General features: G+C 39.0%; 1 pseudogene; it reads right to left on the bottom strand.

Annotated features, from left to right (window-relative positions):
* Positions 1 to 12907, bottom strand: part of LOC149300523 (SHC-transforming protein 3-like) — a 33101-nt pseudogene extending 20194 nt beyond the window's left edge.
* Between the last annotated feature and the right edge of the window lie 6468 nt (positions 12908 to 19375).

The raw sequence follows: 19375 nt of genomic DNA, 5'->3' as shown, positions 1-19375 counted from the left end.
ATGGTGCTAAAAACGGTGTCAGTAGTTATCCATCCGTGTGTTATAGATAAGACATAATCCATCACAGTTGCCTTTACAACAGTTTTTCAGTAAAATGCAAATTGCAACTTGGCTTTTTTGTGCTTTCTGTGCCACTAACTGCTCCAGTACCCTTTGCAAAAGTTTGTACTTTCAATTTACTAATTTCATAATGCAATATGAGATATGCATATGCAGAACTTCAGAGGTCTCTTCTTCCATCTGAAGAATTTTTTTAATCTATAGTAGACAAATATCTACACATTAGAACAGAGTTGGACTGGATATAAGGAGATGGCCCTGGACTGTGTATATGGAGTGTATGGAGTGATGTCGGGGAGCGGCCAGTCGGTCTTTTGCCAAGTATTCCAAATCGCCAGTTCAGGTCTGTATTCGAAAAAACCCCAAGAAAAAATATCATAATAGTTAAAGACTGGAGTGTTTGCTGCACTGATGCATTTGTTGTAGAAAAATGAGCAGAGTTTCACTCAGAAACATCACTCATTCACGCTGATTGAATGGGAGTGCAGCCAATAATCTCAGGGGGGGTTTTTACATGCCTGATTCTTTAACCTCTTAAGGACAGAGCTTTTTATTTTGTACCCTTCATGACATTGGCTGTTTTGACATTTCTGAAGTTTGTCTTCAGCTGTATTTGTCTTCTTTGTCATTTACTGTACACATGAGTTATATATTACAAGAAGGGCTTGTTTTTAATCGTATCATATAATTTACTATAAAAAAAAGTTTTTATTAATTTTTTTTGCATTTTTTGGCAAATTATAGGGCAAAAAAGTACAAGCAGCATATTTCATCTTTTTTCCAAAACTGGTCATACTGGCCCTATATCCTATTTGGGACATCTTTGAAGCCGGTCAGTTCAATTTATCCCATCAAACCACATATGTTTGAAAACTAGAGACCTCAGGGTTTTTTTAAATGCTAGTATTTTAACTAATTCTACTGCGAGCCTTTGTCAAATTTTGTAGTAGTAATTTCAATCCTGAACCTATGACTCTGTATCGTAATGAATTTTGATGCACTCAGACAGCCCTGTTAATGCTAACTCCTGGGCTGCTAAACGCAATACACAATAAGCCCTACCTACACATTAATCCCTTAACAACGGTTTCAAAAAAGCATGATATTTTAATCTGCTATTAATAACTTAAAAAATGGGGGAAGTTCCCTTTAAGATTGTGTGTTAGTATCTCTTAATGACTAAAGCTATGTTGTTTTCAAGCATCATTTCCCCCACTCTCATTTAGTTTAACTACACAAACTATATATTCTTTTTTCAGACAGGCTGTGAAAAATTGTCTTTAATCTTTTGTAAAAAAATAGGCAAAAATACTCTGCTCTCATGGATATCAAACAACTGCAAACACAACACAAAACAGGTATATCCAAAAAATTTATGTGTAGCATATTATTGGCATCCCTATGAATTCATATGAGAAAAATATAGTTTAAGTATATTCCCTTTGATATGTTAACATTTTTTAAGTACACCTGGGTGACAGGGACCAGGAAATTGTTCAACCATGAAATTAGGTAACACATAGCCAAATTGCCTTAGCCATTCATCACAAAGGGTAAGACCAAGGAATATAGCTGTGATGTGCGGTAAAAGGTTGTTGAGCTTCACAAAATAGGGAGTGGTTATAAAAAAATAGCAAAAACATTGAAATTGCCCATTTCTACCAGGGCAATAATTAAGCCGTTCCAGTCAACTGGAAATGAATGAAGCTGGAAGAGGACATGTATTCTCTCAATGCACTGTGAAGAGAATAGTTTGAGTGGCCATAAAATCTCCAAGGCTCACAGCTGGAGAATGGCACAATTTAGTTGTGTCTTAGAGTCTCCAAAAGTTGACAAAACTCCATCTAATGTCACCTACATCACCACAAGTTGCATACCTGGGAACTTCTTGCGGGACGTGGCCAGGACTGCCCAGTGACGTCAGGGGGCGGCCCCGATGACGTTGGTGGGAGTTCCTGATGACGTCGGTGGGAGTTCCCGATGACGGCAGCAGGAAACACCCCCATTTAAAGGGTAAATGGGCCGGGAGCGGGACGCGACCCAGAGGATTTGGGTCTTGACCCGGAGAAGCGGTGCTACACCCGGCAATCTCCGGATCAAGCTCAGAGAATTCCCAGGTATGACAAGTTGTTTGGGGGGTTTCAAGAAAAAAGCTTCTATTCTCATGCAAAAACAAACTCAACCATCTACGGTTTGCCGGACACTACTGGGAATTCAAATGGTATCGGGCTCTATGGTCAAATTAAACAAAAATAGAGCTTTTTGGCAATGAACACCAGAGGTGGGTTTAGCGTAAACAGAGAGGTAGCCATATGGAAAAGTGCCTCATGTCCATGGTAAAATATAGGGTGGCTCTTTAATGTTTCAGGATGGCTTTTAGCCAGATGGCCTGGACATTTTTTTAGTATACATGGCATCATGGACAGATATTAAATGGAACACTCGACAAGCTTAAAATTGGCCATAGTTGGATCTTCCAGCAGGACAGTGATCCAAAAGATACATCAAAATCAACACAAAAATGGTTTACTGACCATAATATCAAGGTCATACCAGGACCATCACAGTCCCCTGACTTGAACTTCATAAAAAACCTGTGGGGTGAACCAAAGTGGAGAGTCCACCAGCGTCAACCTCAAAAGGATCTGGAGAGATTTGGTATTCTCCAACCTCATCAGCCTTTATAGGAGAAGACCTGTTAATATGACAAAGGGAGGTAGTACAGTATTGACTGAAAGGGTGCTAATAATTGTGCTACAAACATGTATGTAACCTGTGTTGTGTTTGAAATTGTTTGATCCATGAAAACAGATTACTTGGTATATTTTTTTAAGAAACTATCAAAAGGTTAAACGATATAGACAATTTTTCACAGCCTTCTTTGTTCATATTTACCAAGGGTGCCAATATTAGTGGAGGGCACTGTAGGTAAACGTTATTTAGTGTATCTACAAAATATACATAGCCAGTGGATATACAATATATATATATGTTAAAGTACTTGTCCTGATTTCTGAAACACCTCATATGCCTAGGTATGTCATGCGCATCCATTTTTTTATTATTATTTTATTATTTGTTTGTATTCATTTTTACCCTAAGAATAGTGATCATATGAATTATCTTGTTGAATTGTGATTATTTTATTATCACATTGGTTCATTTTTAAATGATAATAATAACAGATATCAGCCAAATGACCCTGATCAAAAGTTTACATACCCTTGAATGTTTGGCCTTGTTACAGACACACACAGGTTGAAAGGGCAATTAAAAGTTAATTTCTCACCTGTGGCTTTTTAAATTGCAATTAGTGTCTGTGTATAAATAGTCAATGAGTTTGTTATTTGGGAGCAGAAAATAAAAAGACCTGCGTAACAAGGTAATGGAACTTTATAATAATGGAAAAAGATATAAAAGGATATTAAAAGCCTTTAAAATGCCAGTCAGGACTGTTCAATCACGTATTAAGAAGTGGAAAATTGGGGATCTCTTGATACCAAGCCAAGGTCAGGTAGACTAAGAAATATTTCAGCCACAACTGCCAGAAGAATTGTTTGGTATACAAAGAAAAACCCACAGGTAACCTCAGGAGAAATATAGGCTGCTCTGGAAAAAAGACAGTGTAGTTGTTTCAAGAGCCCAAAAAAAAAAAACGAGCTGCATGGTCGAGTTGCCAGAAAGAAGCCTTTACTGCGCCAATGCCACCAAAAAGCCCGGTTGCAATATGCCAGACAACACCTTGACATGCCGCCTCACAGCTTCTGGCACACTGTAATTTAGAGTTTTTTTGGTCTCAACCTATGTTTGGAAAGGGGTCAACAAGGCCTATAGCGACAAGAATACCATCCCCACTGTGAAGCATGGTTGTGGCTCACTGATGTTTTTTTGGGGGGTGAGCTCTTGTGAGCACAGGGAATCTTGTGAATACAGGGAATCTTGTGAATATCAGAAAATACTGGCATTCTTCCGCATGAAAGCGCCACATGGGACGCTCTTGCAGAGCTGGCACCAGAGGTTGTCTACACGCATCGCACCGCTGGCTGCCGGAGAGAAGAATCCAGGTGCCCTGCAGCACAAAATGGTGACCCAGGAGGCCAGGGGTTAATACAGGATGGATGGTCAGACACAGCACTGTTCGGTACAAAACTTGTAGTCCTACAATCCGAAGGTCAGTTTAGGGAGCAGGTAGTCAGACAAACCAGGAATGGTCAGGGGCGGGCTGGGCCGGGGGGCAGGGGGGGCAATTGCCCCCCAGGCCGCCCTGAATCTACATTAAACGGCCGCCCGGCCGCCCATTTAAGCGGCTGATTCGGCCACACCAGGGCCGTCTTTAACGCCTGCAGCATCCGCGGTAGGCCGGCCGAACTTGCCCGCACACCGAAATGCCATTGCAGCCGATCTGGCTGTGACTCTTAAAGCGGCCAGCGTGTCTTACGGCCGCTTTAAGAGTCACAGCCACATCGGCTGCAATGGTTAATCATTAAGCGGCCGTAAGCACGTTGGAGCACAGCATAAGTGAAGGATGCGGCAAAAACGTAAGTATTAAAAAAAGGATACTTAACTTGGGTACTAACCATATCATTTCTGCCAATTCAAAAAAAAAAATAGTTGGGGGAGCCATATTCAAAGGGTAGGGGGTGGCTAGGGGGTATAAGTACACAAAAGGGTGGTTGGGGCACCACATAAATCAATACACAAAGGTGGGGGGTGGGGGGCTGGGTTCAAATTACATGGGTCAGTCATTAACAATGCAAAGGGGGGCATCAATACACAAGGGAGGGGGCTGGCTGGGGACATCACATAAATCAATACACAAGGGTGTTGGGGCATAATGTACAAAGGGGGCTGGCTGTGGGCACAAAGCCACATGGGGCAATACACAAGGGTGTGGGGGGAAATACATTAAAACCAAAGGGGGGGCTGGCTGGGCATCAATACACAAGGGGGAAAAACAAACAAAACAAATAACAAACCAGTGTGGAAAGCATTTTGGATGTGGGTGTCAGTGTCGCAGAGCCTGTCCTGGTGTGTGTTTGGATATCAGTGTGGCAGAGCCTGTCCTGGTGTCTGTGTGTTTGGCTGTCTGTGTGGCAGAGCCTGTCCTGGTGTGTGTGGTGTGTGTGTGTGTGTGTGTGTGTGTGTTTGGGTGTCGGTGTGGCAGAGCCTGTCCTGGTGTGTGTTTGGATGTTGATGTGGCAGATCCTGTCCTGGTGTGTGTTTGGATATCAGTGTGGCAGAGCCTGTCCTGGTGTCTGTGTGTTTGGCTGTCTGTGTGGCAGGGCCTGTCATGGTGTGTGTGTGTTTGGGTGGCAGTGTGGCAGAGCCTGTCCTGGTGTGTGTGTCTGGGTGTCGGTGTGGCAAAGCCTGTCCTGGTGTGTGTGTTTGGGTGTCGGTGTTGCAGAGCTTGTACTGGTGTGTGTGTTTGGGTGTCGGTGTTGCAGAGCTTGTACTGGTGTCAGGGCAGGCTGTTTGGGGACAAAATTGGCTCACCCTGGGCTGTTGGGGATAAAGTTGGCTCACTCTGGACTGTAATTTGTTAATGTTATCTTGGTGCTGGTCGGGTTCTATGTGGGCAGTGTGGACACCAGGGCTGGCTTTGGGGGTGTGCATCCTGTGTGATCTATGCTTGTAATTTAGGGGTAATTTAGGGGTTTTTATCTATACCTTTAATGCTTAGTTGTTATGTGATTTCCAGTTGATCTGTACCTGCAAAGCTGGGTTTGTGTGTTATTCTGCTATGCTATGTTTGCATTATTTATGTATACCTGCAAATACAGAGTTTGTATTTCTTATTCAGTTGATCTATACATGCACGTGCTGTTTACATGTGTTGTTTATTTGATCTATACCTGAACTACTGGGAGTAAGTAAAACAGAGGTGTGGCTTAGTGAATGAGGGACAAAGGGACTCTGGGGATAATTACAGGTAGGGGCCCAAGGAAATGCCTAGGGTCCAATTTTTCCATATTTAAATGTTATTTTGTTACAAAGATTAGCTGTTTTTTAATGTATTAAACATAATTTTTTTTTACTCCCAGTCCCATCACATTACATCAATATGCGTTAGAAAATCAGGAAAAGATGGGCATGTATAGTGGGCTGATTCGGTGGCGCAACGGGCCACTTGACTAGACTTGCCCCTCAGGCCTTAGGCTGCCAGCCCTCCCCTGGGAATGGTACACAGGAAGATCAAACTAAACCAGAATCACTATGCACAATAATAACAGAAATCTCAAAGCAAACGCAGCATAACAGGACCCCAACATGGTGACGCATTTTTAAATCTGGCGCCATGTACATCCACCTCCTGAAGCGAGTCCCACGTGTTCCTTCAGCTGCATGTCTGTAAATGGAATTGGCCATAGGGAGTGTGCCACTCTCCTTCTGGTTAGTATCCATCACCTAGGACCTTCCTACAATCTGGCAGCAGCCTGCCTGCTGGTCCCGGGTCCTGGCGACGTGACAGCTTGGAAAGAACATCTGGAAACCCCTGTCTGACTTGACATTTCTGCCTGGAAGAGACCTTGCTGATGCAGTTTAACAACCTGTCTTATCGCTGTGCTCAGTCTTGCTATGGCGTATGACTTTTGACATTAAACTGTCTACAGCATCCTCACCTTGTTAGTGAGTTTGGTCCTTCCTTACACAGTTTTATTTCTCCTACACAGCTGTTTCAGTTAATTATTGTGTTTCAACCTACATATTAAATGAATGATCTTTAGCACCTGTTTGGTATAATTGGTAACATATGTGCAAGTGTACCTAAAAGAAATGATACTGTTTTGAAGGTCCCACCAAATATTGATTTGCTTTAGACTTTTGTTAAATGATTGAAATAAACTATTAGAATGGAAGCATTTTACAAAAAAAATTTCACCTGCCTAAAACTTTTGCACAGTACTATATATTTTTTTAAAACGTAAAAAATACATTTCAATGAACTTTCCTTACATAATCTTAACTACCTGTGCTAGGGTAGTCCAAGAGCCTACTTCTTAAACCTGATTGGTTGTCACAATTTTAGGAGAGTGGGGTCATGTAAGAGATGCAGTTGAAATGCTTTGCCGATGTTCTGATATCATAGTTCCTTATATTTAGACCGAAAATTGCACTGACTGAAAACCAGAAGCACAAGCTATAAACAGGTCCCCTTTAGTGCAAAATAGCCGGTGGCCAAAAAATGAGATTTAACCCCTTCGTGACAAAGGCTGATTTTACTTTTTGTACCCTTCGTGACAATGGCCGTTTCTGCGCTGCTCGTGTTTAGCTGTAATTTTCTTCTTTCCCGTTTACTGAACCCACACACCTTAGATATTGTTTTTTTCAGGACAAGAAGGGCTTTCTTTAGATGACATTGTTTTGATTGTATCATATTATTTACTATTAAAAAAAGTATAAAATATAGTGAAAAATTTAGAAAAAAATGACTGTTTCTAACTTTTAGTTGAAAAATCTTTTACTCATCTATAAAAGGTAATAAAAAAACCTGCTAAATAGATTCTACTATTTGTCCTGAGTTTAGAAATACCCAATGTTTTTATGTTTTTTTGCTTTTTTCTGCACGTTATGGAGCAATAAGTACAGGTATCGTTTTGCTATTTCAAAGCCATTTTTTCCAAATCTGGTAATTCTTCCCCCCATGTGCCATTTCGGGTATCTTTGAAGCCGGCCAATGCAATTTACCCCATCAAGTCATATATTTTTGAAAACTAGACAGCCCAGGGTATTCCAAATGCTGGTATTTTAACCCTTTCCAAGCACTTATTCTACCATCAGCCTTTGTCAAACTTTATGGTAGTAATTTTTTTGCATTTGTTTTTACACACACATTTTACTTTAGGTATAAATAAACAGGTTCTGGTATATGTCACTATCAAAAAACACCCCAATATGTGTTTAGCAACATCTCCTGAGTACAGCGATACCTCACATGAATGATTTTGCCTGGCTGTTTGGGGGCAAAAGGGCCACATTTGGGGCATGCACATTTTTCAATGTTGCACTTTGGCGTATTGGGGGATCCACTGCCCATGCCCTATTTGGTACATCTTTGAGCCGGGCCATTTCAGTGTGCCCAATAAAGCTATATATTTTTGAAAACTAGACACCCCAGGGTATTTCAAATGCTAGTATTTTAACTCTTTCCATGCACCATATCTACCACCAGTCTTTGTCAAACTTTGTGATAGTCATTTTTTTCCATTTGTTTTGTCACACACATTTTACTTCAGGTATGAATTAAAAAGTTCTCGTATATGTCACTATCACAAAACACCCCAATATGTGTTCAGCAACATCTCCTGAGCGCAGTGATACCCCACATGAATGATTTTGCCTGGCTGTTTGGGGGCAAAAGAGCCACATTTGGGGCATGCACATTTTTCAATGTTGAACTTTGGCATTTGGGGATCCACTGCCCGTGCCCTATTTGGTACATCTTTGAGCCGGGCCATTTCAGTATGCCCAACAAAACCATATATTTTTGAAAACTAGACACCCCAGGGTATTTTAAATGCTGGTATTTTAACTCTTTGCATGCACACATTTTACCACCAGCATTTTTTCAAAGTTTGCAGTAGTATTTTTGTGTGTGTATTTTTCCCCCACACACCTACTTTATGTATGAATTTACAGCTCCTGGTATATGCCGCTGTCACACGACACCCCAATATGTGTTCAGCAACATCTCCTGAGTACAGTGATACCCCACATGCATGGGTTTGTCATTTTTGGGGGGAACTAAAAGGCCACATTTGGTACGTGTGCATTTTTCTAATTGGAAATTAGATGTGTGGCCATCCTTCCCCCCGTGTTAATTGGGACCTTGTTGAACCCGGCCAATTCAATTTACCCCATCAAATCATACATTTTTTAAAAGTAGACACCCCATGGGCATTTAATATGCCAGTATTTTAACTCTTTCCATGCGAGAATTGTTTTAAGCTAATATGCTAATTTTAGGACTTGCTCACAAAAATATATTTTTTATATATATATATTTTTTTTTTGCCTTTTTTTAAATTTTTTTAACATTTTTTTTCAACTTGAAGGTTCCCCTGATAGTGAAATCAGTGGGAAATTATTTTTACATTTTACTGGTTTTTTACTATTTTTTTTCTAATTATTATTAATTTTATTTTATTTGTAATTAATTTTTTCTAATCACACTGTGATTAGAAAGCTGAGCTCCATTGACTTGCATGGTTGAATGCAGTACCTATATTCAACCTGCAAGTGGAGCCAGAGTTCTCTAGAGGGTCTGGAGACCGTCTAGCGAACTTTTTAGACTTTATTGTTTCTTTATTGAATTTTCCCGGACCGCCGCCATCTTGCAGATGGCGAAGATCACCAGCAGCTGCGGCTGTGACCGCTCTCCGGAGCGGTCACAGCCCATCCAAAGGTAAGTGTTTGGTGTCGCTGGATGCCTCCTGATCGAGGCATTCCAGCGACACCATTTAAGTTTAGGAGGCGATCGTTGATCGCCTCCTAAACGCTTTTAAAACGGGCGTCCGCCGCCATACAAAGTATGGCGGATGTTGACGCCCCGGGGAGGGGCCAGAGATGGCCCCTTTGTGCCGATAATGGCGTTGCTGAATGCCTCGAGGTCGAGGCATTACAGCAACGCCGTTTCGGTGCAGAAAGCGAAAATAGATCGCTTTCTGCACCCGTTTAATGACGTGCCGGTCCTGGCACGTCATTTGTCGTTATCGACATGAATTTCCGTGACGTGCCCGGACCGGCAATTGTCATCAAGGGGTTAAACAGTAAAATTAAATGGGATCATAAAGGCTATTTGGTACTTGAAGGTAAATAACACAGACTACACGATTATTATGTTGCTACGAAAATGTTACTGGTATAACCAAAGCAGAGAGGTAGAGCTAATAACAAGTTCTTACATGTCAGAATATAAATATAAATACAAATTGCAAATGAGTATGAGACCTGCTTAGCTGATAAGTTAAGTTAATTAATAGTGATAGCCCAGGCTACGTGGTAATTTTATAAAAACTGTTCAATGGTAGGTCCTTTTTTTCAAAAAGGCAGTGATTTTATATCATGCTGTGGCATAATAAATTCTGAAGCTTGAATTATGTATATCACTGGGCTGCAGTAGCTGAATACGGATTGGGGTGCACAAAATGGAAACGGACCAAAACACAACATTGGAGTGCTTTACGCATGCAGAAAAAGTCAGACACTGTTGGTAAGGTCTGTTTTTAATCATAATGGATGCTTGGCCAATCTCTGCATTATGCCTCCCATATATAACATATTGTAACCTCTTCAGGAGAGCCTGTTGGGTATACAGATATTGTTTAACTCTTGAATCCTTGCCCTAACAGTGGCTTTTTTTGATAGACTTTTGATCCGTTGACCTTTTCCACCCCTTCATCCCTTTAGGACAGATGCCTAGTGTGCTTGTTGACAGTTGTGGTTGCCTGATGCTGGTGGCAGCTGCACACCTTCCACCGTTTACAGTGGGCAGAGGAGTAAATAGGTGGGTCTCATGGCACATGTTAATTCAATATTTTAATACATATGTAGGCTTAGGTGTCACTAAGATATAATCAGACAAAGCAACTACTGACATTTACGTTTAAATGATAGGGAAGAGGCCTATAAAACTGCGACTATGTCTGTAATGTAATCTACATATGTTTTTGCTGAGGGCCCAGAACTGCCCCTGAATGTATTTTTTTGTAGAAGTCACAAGGTTCCATTTGAGAATAAAGTTTCAGTAGCATCAGATAAGTCACCCAGTCCTCTCAAGAGAAGAAAAATGTAGAAAGATAATATTAAATGTTAAAAAACAATAGCATGGCTTTATGTAGTACCCTAAATCAATTATTCATCAAACCGTGATCAAGACTTCATCAGATTGTTTAAAGCTTGACGTATCAAATGTACCTACAATCATACAGCAGGTGTGTATATATATATATACACACACACACACACACACACACAATTCACTTTTGAGATTCCCCTATTTCAGAAAATGAATGAAGCTCTTAGCAATAGTCGATTTATGAATGGTATGTATAGTTTGTAAGGTAGAGACAAGAACGTATAACTGTTGAAGGTGGTTATTGCATAAGTGTAATACGCTTCCACTGTAACACACTTTCATATAAAAAGGTCTTCACCTTGTCCACTCCTTAAAATGTATCTTCTTAGAACAGTTTATTTAGTAAACAGCATGATAAAAAAAAAATCACACACACACATATTTATATATATATATATATATATATATATATATATATATATATATATATATTACAAGATTGAAAAATAGATGGATTGGTAATTATATATATATATATATATATATATATATATATACACACAGTGCTACAGATATGATGGCGCTATATAAAACAATAAATAATATATGTGTGCTTGTATACATAATACATACACATAACATACAGAAATATGTATTATATATGTATATATATATATATATATATTTATTGCATAATTGTTTAAAAACAAAGTGCTCCTATAAAAATAAATCTAAAAGCCTTGCAATGAATGTGATCTGTCATATACTAAACACCTCACTATATCAGTGATTGAAATATTTCTTCATTCCACTCCAACAAAACAATTAAATAAAATCCACCCACTCCTTTCACTTAGTACAATTTAGCAATTTAACAATTAAACAGATTTTAAAAAATATTATTGATTTGCAAAACCCTTATTGTTTGGTGATATCTTACCTTACATACATTTCTTAGGCTATTAAAATTACAATGCCTTGAATATGTTTCACCAGTAAAAAACACTTTTCATACATCTATACAACAGGTTAAAAAACATGTATCCATGGATTATTTTAAAGAGAGAGATGTTTATTCCATACTACAATTTCTAACAGTTTTTAATTTAATAGCTCTGCAGTCATTTTACTAAATATTCTAATTAACCTAACATGCGTGTTATCAAACCAGCAGCATATTTATGAATTTAACATGCGTGGTTTCAGCTACATTTAAAATCCATTGAAACCATCGCATACCCTGACTGTACAAAAGATAAATTATTACCTGTACAAAAAAAACACATAATGTACATAACAGATGGACACTGATTATTATTTTGTTTACAACGGATCTGTGTGTCCACTGTGCAGCCCCAACACACAAAGACAAAATAATGCAAACTAGAGGAAAGCTTTTTTTCATTGGGAATATATGTGATGTTAAACGGCAAACCGAAACATTCATTGATAAAAAGGCAAGAGAAAAAAAAAAAAAAAGAAAAAACAGCCAAGGGTACAAAACAGACCAACCTTCACAATGTACGTCACTCCAGGTCCCAGGATCTTCTCATTCGAGTGCAGCCATCCTCGAGACGGTTTATTGACAAAGCTGCTGCTTTGATTCCAGTCATCGCTTCCCAAATGCATTTCTTCTGACCGGGTTTTTTTTCCCGTGCTCATCTTGCTCACGTCCTGCTGAGAACCCGGAGGTGTAGAGACAAGGTTACATGTGTTGTCTGATATTCCTGCTGCTGAGCTTAGAGCAGGAGAGCTACCCTGTAACTTGGAACCAGCAAGCTCCTTCACTGCAGAGGAAATGTTTTTAATACCCAACAGGCTGCCCGAGCTGTGGAGTTTCAAGTGGGACACTTTGTGGATAAATGTACAAAGAGCGGCGGTTCCATCCTCTTGATCCTTTTGTAGGACTTCAGTCGGAACCGAGCACGGAGTTGTAACTGTTGTACTGGCTTCTGTGGAGACTTTACTGTTCATGGACAGGTTGTGCAAGAGGTCATCGACTGGCGTCACAGATTCATTCTTGAAGCGGTTATACTTGGTACGTTGAAGCATGCCCTTCTATCTAGATTGCTTCATATACTCTGGCAAGTCTGGTGCCAACCTAATTTTGCTAACATTTCCAGAGATTCATGATGGCATCGGTGAAACCAATTGTACTAAAAAAAAAAAAGTGACAATATATATATAAAAAAAAAAGAATCAAAATGCAAAAAAAGATATATATATATTAATGATGTGAAAGGCTGCAATGAATTATCCAGAGGAGAGTAATAACGTGTCTACTTTCTCTTGGACATACGTTTAGAATGAAGGCTGTAGCAAACACTTATCTATGACATTCCACTCCTGGTCAGAGCTGCCAACTCGCTCACAGCAAAAGCATGACTCACACAAATGAGAAGACCTGTTTTAACAAAAGGCTCAGTGAACACTGCAAATCACTTCCTGTAGCATAAAAACATCCACCCCCTTACAGCACTGTAGAACCAATCAATTCTCAAATTTCCTTTCCCCCCGACTTCGCAAAAGGATTACTTTCACTAATCATTTGTACCCTCTTCTTAAACACGTAGCACACCCCTAAAACCTACAATGGTATGAAACGTACTTCTCATTTACCTCCCACCAAATAGTTTTTAGAATACTCGAGCAGTTTGTCTATTAATACAAATAAAATAAAATTCTTCTGTACCATGAATCAAAAACAAGTATTTGGCAAAATAACGTGCCAATTCGGTGATACTAAAATTTAAAAGCACTTGTTATAGTAAGTTGGATTTTATTCCATGGACAAAACAGATGTTAACCAATATTCACCAACTCTGACATAATTAAGAAAAAAAAGATTGGAAAATAGCAGAGCTTGGGTACCGAGTGATGTCTGATAGACTATTACCAATTACACGTAGCAGATAAAGAATAAAAGAATTTCAATTTTGAAGTATGTTCATTTCTTCGAAATCCAAATTCACTAGACTACAGGAAATAAACCAACCGGTCTTCTGAGAATTACACACATACGTTCCCTATAGAGCATTTAATAAATTAGTGGATAGTCAATGCACATTAAAAGCAAAGTAGATGACTGGATCCAACCACTACATTACTGTACACCACAGACTCTTCCACTAATTTAATGAAGTGTAACGCATAAAATCTACGTTGTTAAAGAAAGAAAGGATTCTACATAAAAATTAACCCTTGCACCACATACCATTAACTATGCAATGCTATCTCTTTATAGACAAAAAGTATTAAACACTAAATAAACTTTCACAGCTAGGTATATAATGAATCTAATTTATGACACACTGTATAAGAAAGCATCTCTGCTCCAAGGGGTGATAAATAACAAAACCGCCTTATTTTATATAAAGTCCAAGTTTCTAGTAATGTGCTCAACAGCTTTTCATTAGCACACAGCGAACCTGCTGCAGTATCCACACAGCATTCGTCTTCGCCTTTCCGTCTGCTAGCATAGCAACAGCAAAAATACTCACATCATAGATTGTTTCAGATGTTATCTAAAAGAAAAAAAAGCCCTATTATTCCCAAATGCCTCTCTTCATTAGAAACAAATGAAAAATTACAAAACGTGAATGAAACCCTATTTATGTGAATGAAAGGGCTGGCTAGCATACCAATAATTATGTGAATGAAGCAGGGCCATGCAGCCTCTGCCTGGCAATCCCTTGGGTGCTAACCATTCCGTCCAATGAGAGGCTGCTCGGATGACTCATTCAACAAAGGCTTGCTAAATAGTGGAAGAGTCCATTTTGATCATAGGCAGCATCCTTCACACAACAAAAGCTAACCTAATTAAACAGGTCGGAGACAAACAAGTAAATCTTCTCGGCGCGAAAAGGAAGCAGATGTCTAAAAAAGGAAAAATAATGAAAATTCAAGTTGCTAGTAATCTGAAAGAAAATCCCATTTTTCAAACAAGGATTTAAGCATACCTGCTTCATTCATGAATGTGTGCAGTCTATCTAAACTGCGTTTACCAGGACATGAAATTGACAGATGGAACTACAGTATTCTATATGATATTCTTTTAACTCATTCATTTTACAGCCTACGCGTGTGTTATATATATATATATATATATATATATATTATACTGTATATACACACACATACAGACATACACATGCCCATTCTACCTTTGAGTTAATATTATGTGTATGCCAGGATTTGTTTATTACACACAAAACCATCACCATAGCTTGTTACAAAGACATTTTCGATTCCAAAGAATTTAAGACAAGAGAAAGGATACAATTTAAAAACCTAAACAGTTGCCATATATATGTCTTTGGTCAAGGAATAGGGTCTCAAATTTATATTTTTAAGTAGATATAGATATGGTACATTTATCCCCGAATGGGATCTGGATTGCAATTTTCTTAATAATTTGCTGTTTTGTAGATTTTAGCTGTTTCTGTGTCTCTCTGTTATCGTTATATTCTTTAGTTTGTGTTTTTATATGTGAGAGCACGTTTCAGACCTACAGCAATGATGTATGGCATCTTAGGTCAGACTAACTTTAGCTAGACATGGCTTACTCAAACATCTATATTAGGTCAAGTAGTTCCCTTATTTCCATTTGAAATCCACCCTTATGTGTAAGAAAAAATGACATTACAGTAGTGGCTGCTAAAGGGTCAGAAGATCCTTCAGTAAAGACAGCTGTGGGATATACTGGGATGAGGTCACTAGTACTTCAAATTCATTGTGTATTGCATTATCACAAAGGGTTTGGCTCTGAACACCAGCAGGGTGGTAAATATACTCCAAAAAAGATTTGTTGACTGTGTTTTCTAGGCTAAAAAAGGTTCCACATACCATAGTTTAATGAAATGCTAAAAAAAAAGACATTTTGAATGTGTATGTAACCACAGCTCACAAAATATACATGCAGAACCCTTTATTAGCTGATGTTACTGTCATAGGACGGCACATCCCTGGAAACCGAAATTAGTATTAGTAGAAACCAACGAAAAGATAGCTGTCTCCCAGGTATGGGCAATATTTTAAAGGCTCACTAAATGATTAACTTATATCAGAATTTAGGGTAGGTAATGTTACTTATTGTTCCACGTCCTCCAAACCCAACTACCTCTTTGTGTGTAGGTTAGTTTAGGTCCAATATTCTCAAAACTAAAGTAAAGTACCCCAAAGTCATATTTTCTCCTTCTTTCTGGGTGGTTCATGAAATAGCTGAAGTCTGAAATACAGATGTGTTGTCCTTGGAACTGTTGGAAGTTGTTGGGGACCAGGGTTGCGAAACTGGCTTACATTACAGAACAGATCCCTTTACTTTTTAAATATATAAACCCTATATGGTCTTTACTGAAACGAACATCCTGAAAGGGTATTGCTGAGGGTCTTACAAATGGATCCAATGCAATGTCTTCTGTTACAAAGTAGCACTGGTTTTGATCTTTTATCATTCCCCTAAATGCCACTAACAGCAGGACGCTCACAACCAATAGATGTACATTTTCTTTGAATAAAATTAGTAATTATAAAGTTTCCTCATACCATAAAGGCATATGTGATACTCTCTGCTTTAAATCAGGTAACACGTATATCAATTTATTGTTCGGCGTTGCGGCCCCGAATGGGTACATATTACAAAAAGCATTAGCACAACTGGTAACATTTCAAACTACCTGACTATGCAAGGGAACAATTCATCCAGCTGCAAACAGTGTGATATGCTGTGAGAATCCTCCCTTAGCAACAAGGGTTGCCATGGAAACACACACAGGAATAAGAATCTGTTGGAATTTTTCAATGAAATCATTAGGATTTGATAGGAATAAAGAACAAATGATGGTCAATTATATTTCGAAAGGCAGTGGGTGTATTAAAAGTTAAAACAATGCTATAAAGAGAAGGGCATGGTCTCCAAGCACTGGTGAAAAGGTGGGGGGGCTCTTTATTTTTCTACATTTCTTATGAAGCGAGATTTTTTTTATAAGCCTCCATTTAAGAAACATGTCCAGCAATTTGTAGGACGCAATGGCAGATAGGTTCCCGAGTAATTTAACAAACATTCATGTTTGGTGAAGCTTTCACTTTAATATGTGCTAGGGGATACTTGTCAAAATACACATTTAAGGCAAGGGATTGTAACATTGCTTGCATCTTATCCAGTTCTTGAACAGATTAAAAAAGGAGAATGCATACTACATACTTCATAATACTGGTGATGTATAGCTAAAAACGTAGACATTGCTATGTGGAGTAGGACTCAAGATAATATGTTGGTTCCTATTGTTACTAGGGTTTTTCTGGGCAACGTTCACACTGTAAAACATAAAATTGAGTTAGATAGCATACCATTCATTGTGGTGAACATGGAGACCCAATCAGTACAATAGTAAACTCTTCACCTATTACAGGTATGAGAAACTTACTCAAATACACCACTGACTCTGCAAAGGAAGATGCTGATCTGCAAAGCAAAGATATGTAGGAGAGCCATGAGCATACCTGGGAACTCTCTGTGTTTGACCTGGAGATTGCCGGGTGAAGCACCGGTTCTCCGGTTCAAGACCCAAATCCTCCGGGTTGCAGGGTCTTGACACGCCCCGCTCCCCGCCCATTTTCACCTGAAATATGGGTGTTTTCAGCAGACCTCAGCGAGAACGCCCCTAATGTCAGCAGGAACGCCCCCTGACAGCAGGGGACCGCCCACCGACGTCAGTGGGTAGTCCTGGCCGTGTCCCGCAAGGGAAGGCTCTGGGTAGCCGGAGGTCAAAAGTTCCCGGGTATGGCTATGAGGCTTCTCAAACACCTATATTACCGCATGTATTAAAGGGTGTAAGAAGGGTATCTTTCTTCAATGACACATTGAAGAATAACTTCAACAACAAACTGGATCTCCCATCCACATTTCTTTCATCCAAATGCATGTTTTCCAATGATAACTAAATGGAGAAAACTAAAATCCTGGTGGTCATATGTATTTTCCAACACCTCTATGAATGGATATGCATGAGCAACAAAGCAGAGCACAGAAGGATAATACATACCGTATTGCCCTGAATATAAGCCGCACCCCCACTTTAACCCCTTCGTGACAAAGGCTGATTTTACTTTTTGTACCCTTCATGACAATGGCCGTTTTAACATTTCTGCGCTGCTCGTGTTTAGCTGTAATTTTCTTCTTTCCCGTTTACTGAACCCACACACATTATATATTGTTTTTTTCAGGACAAGAAGGGCTTTCTTTAGATGACATTGTTTTGATTGTATCATATTATTTACTATTAAAAAAAGTATAAAATATGGTGAAAAATTTAGAAAAAAATGACTGTTTCTAACTTTTAGTTGAAAAATCTTTTACTCATCTATAAAAGGTAATGAAAAAACCTGCTAAATAGATTCTACTATTTGTCCTGAGTTTAGAAATACCCAATGTTTTTATGTTTTTTTGCTTTTTTCTACACATTATGGGGCAATAAGTACAGGTAGGGTCTTGCTATTTCAAAGCCATTTTTTCCAAATGTGGTAATTCTTCCCCCCATGTGCCATTTCGGGTATATTTGAAGCCGGCCAATGCAATTTACCCCATCAAGTCATATATTTTTGAAAACTAGACAGCCCAGGGTATTCCAAATGCTAGTATTTTAACCCTTTCCAAGCACTAATTCTACCATTAGCCTTTGTCAAACTTTATGGTTGTAATTTTTTTTGCATTTGTTTTGTCACACACATTTTACTTCAGGTATGAATTAAAAGGTTCTCGTATATGTCACTATCACAGAACACCCCAATATGTGTTCGGCAACATCTCCTAAATACAGCGATACCTCGCATGAATGATTTTGCCTGGCTGTTTGGGGGCAAAAGGGCCACATTTGGGACATGCGCATTTTTCAATGTTGAACTTTGGCATATGGGGATCCAGTGCCCATGCCCTATTTGGTACATCTTTGAGCCGGGCCATTTCAGTGTGCCCAACAAAACCATATATTTTTGAAAACTAGACACCCCAGGGTATTTTAAATGCTGGTATTTTAACTCTTTGTATGCACACATTTTACCACAAGAATTTTTTCAAAGTTTGCAGTAGTATTCTTTTGTGTGTATTTTTCCCCCACACACCTATGTAATGTATGAATTTACAGCTCCTGGTATATGCCGCTGTCACACGACACCCCAATATGTGTTCAGCAACATCTCCTGAGTACAGTGATACCCCACATGCATGGGTTTGTCATTTTTGGGGGAACTAAAAGGCCACATTTGGTACGTGTGCATTTTTCTAATTGGAAATTAGATGTGTGGCCATCCTTCCCCCCGTGTTAATTGGGACATTGTTGAACCCGGCCAATTCAATTTACCCCATCAAATCATACATTTTTTAAAAGTAGACACCCCATGGGCATTTAATATGCCAATATTTTAACTCTTTCCATGCGAGAATTGTTTTAAGCTAATGTGCTAATTTTAGGACTTGCTCACAAAAATATATTTTTTATATATATATTTTATTTTTTTTGCCTT

The sequence above is a fragment of the Sceloporus occidentalis genome, unplaced genomic scaffold (genome assembly GCF_023333645.1).
Source record: "Sceloporus occidentalis isolate IW3139 unplaced genomic scaffold, rSceOcc1.0.p SCAF_24, whole genome shotgun sequence".
In the NCBI taxonomy this organism is placed as follows: Eukaryota; Metazoa; Chordata; class Lepidosauria; order Squamata; family Phrynosomatidae; genus Sceloporus; species Sceloporus occidentalis.
Note: the sequence above shows the minus strand (reverse complement) of the source record. Positions and strands in the feature narration are given on the sequence as shown.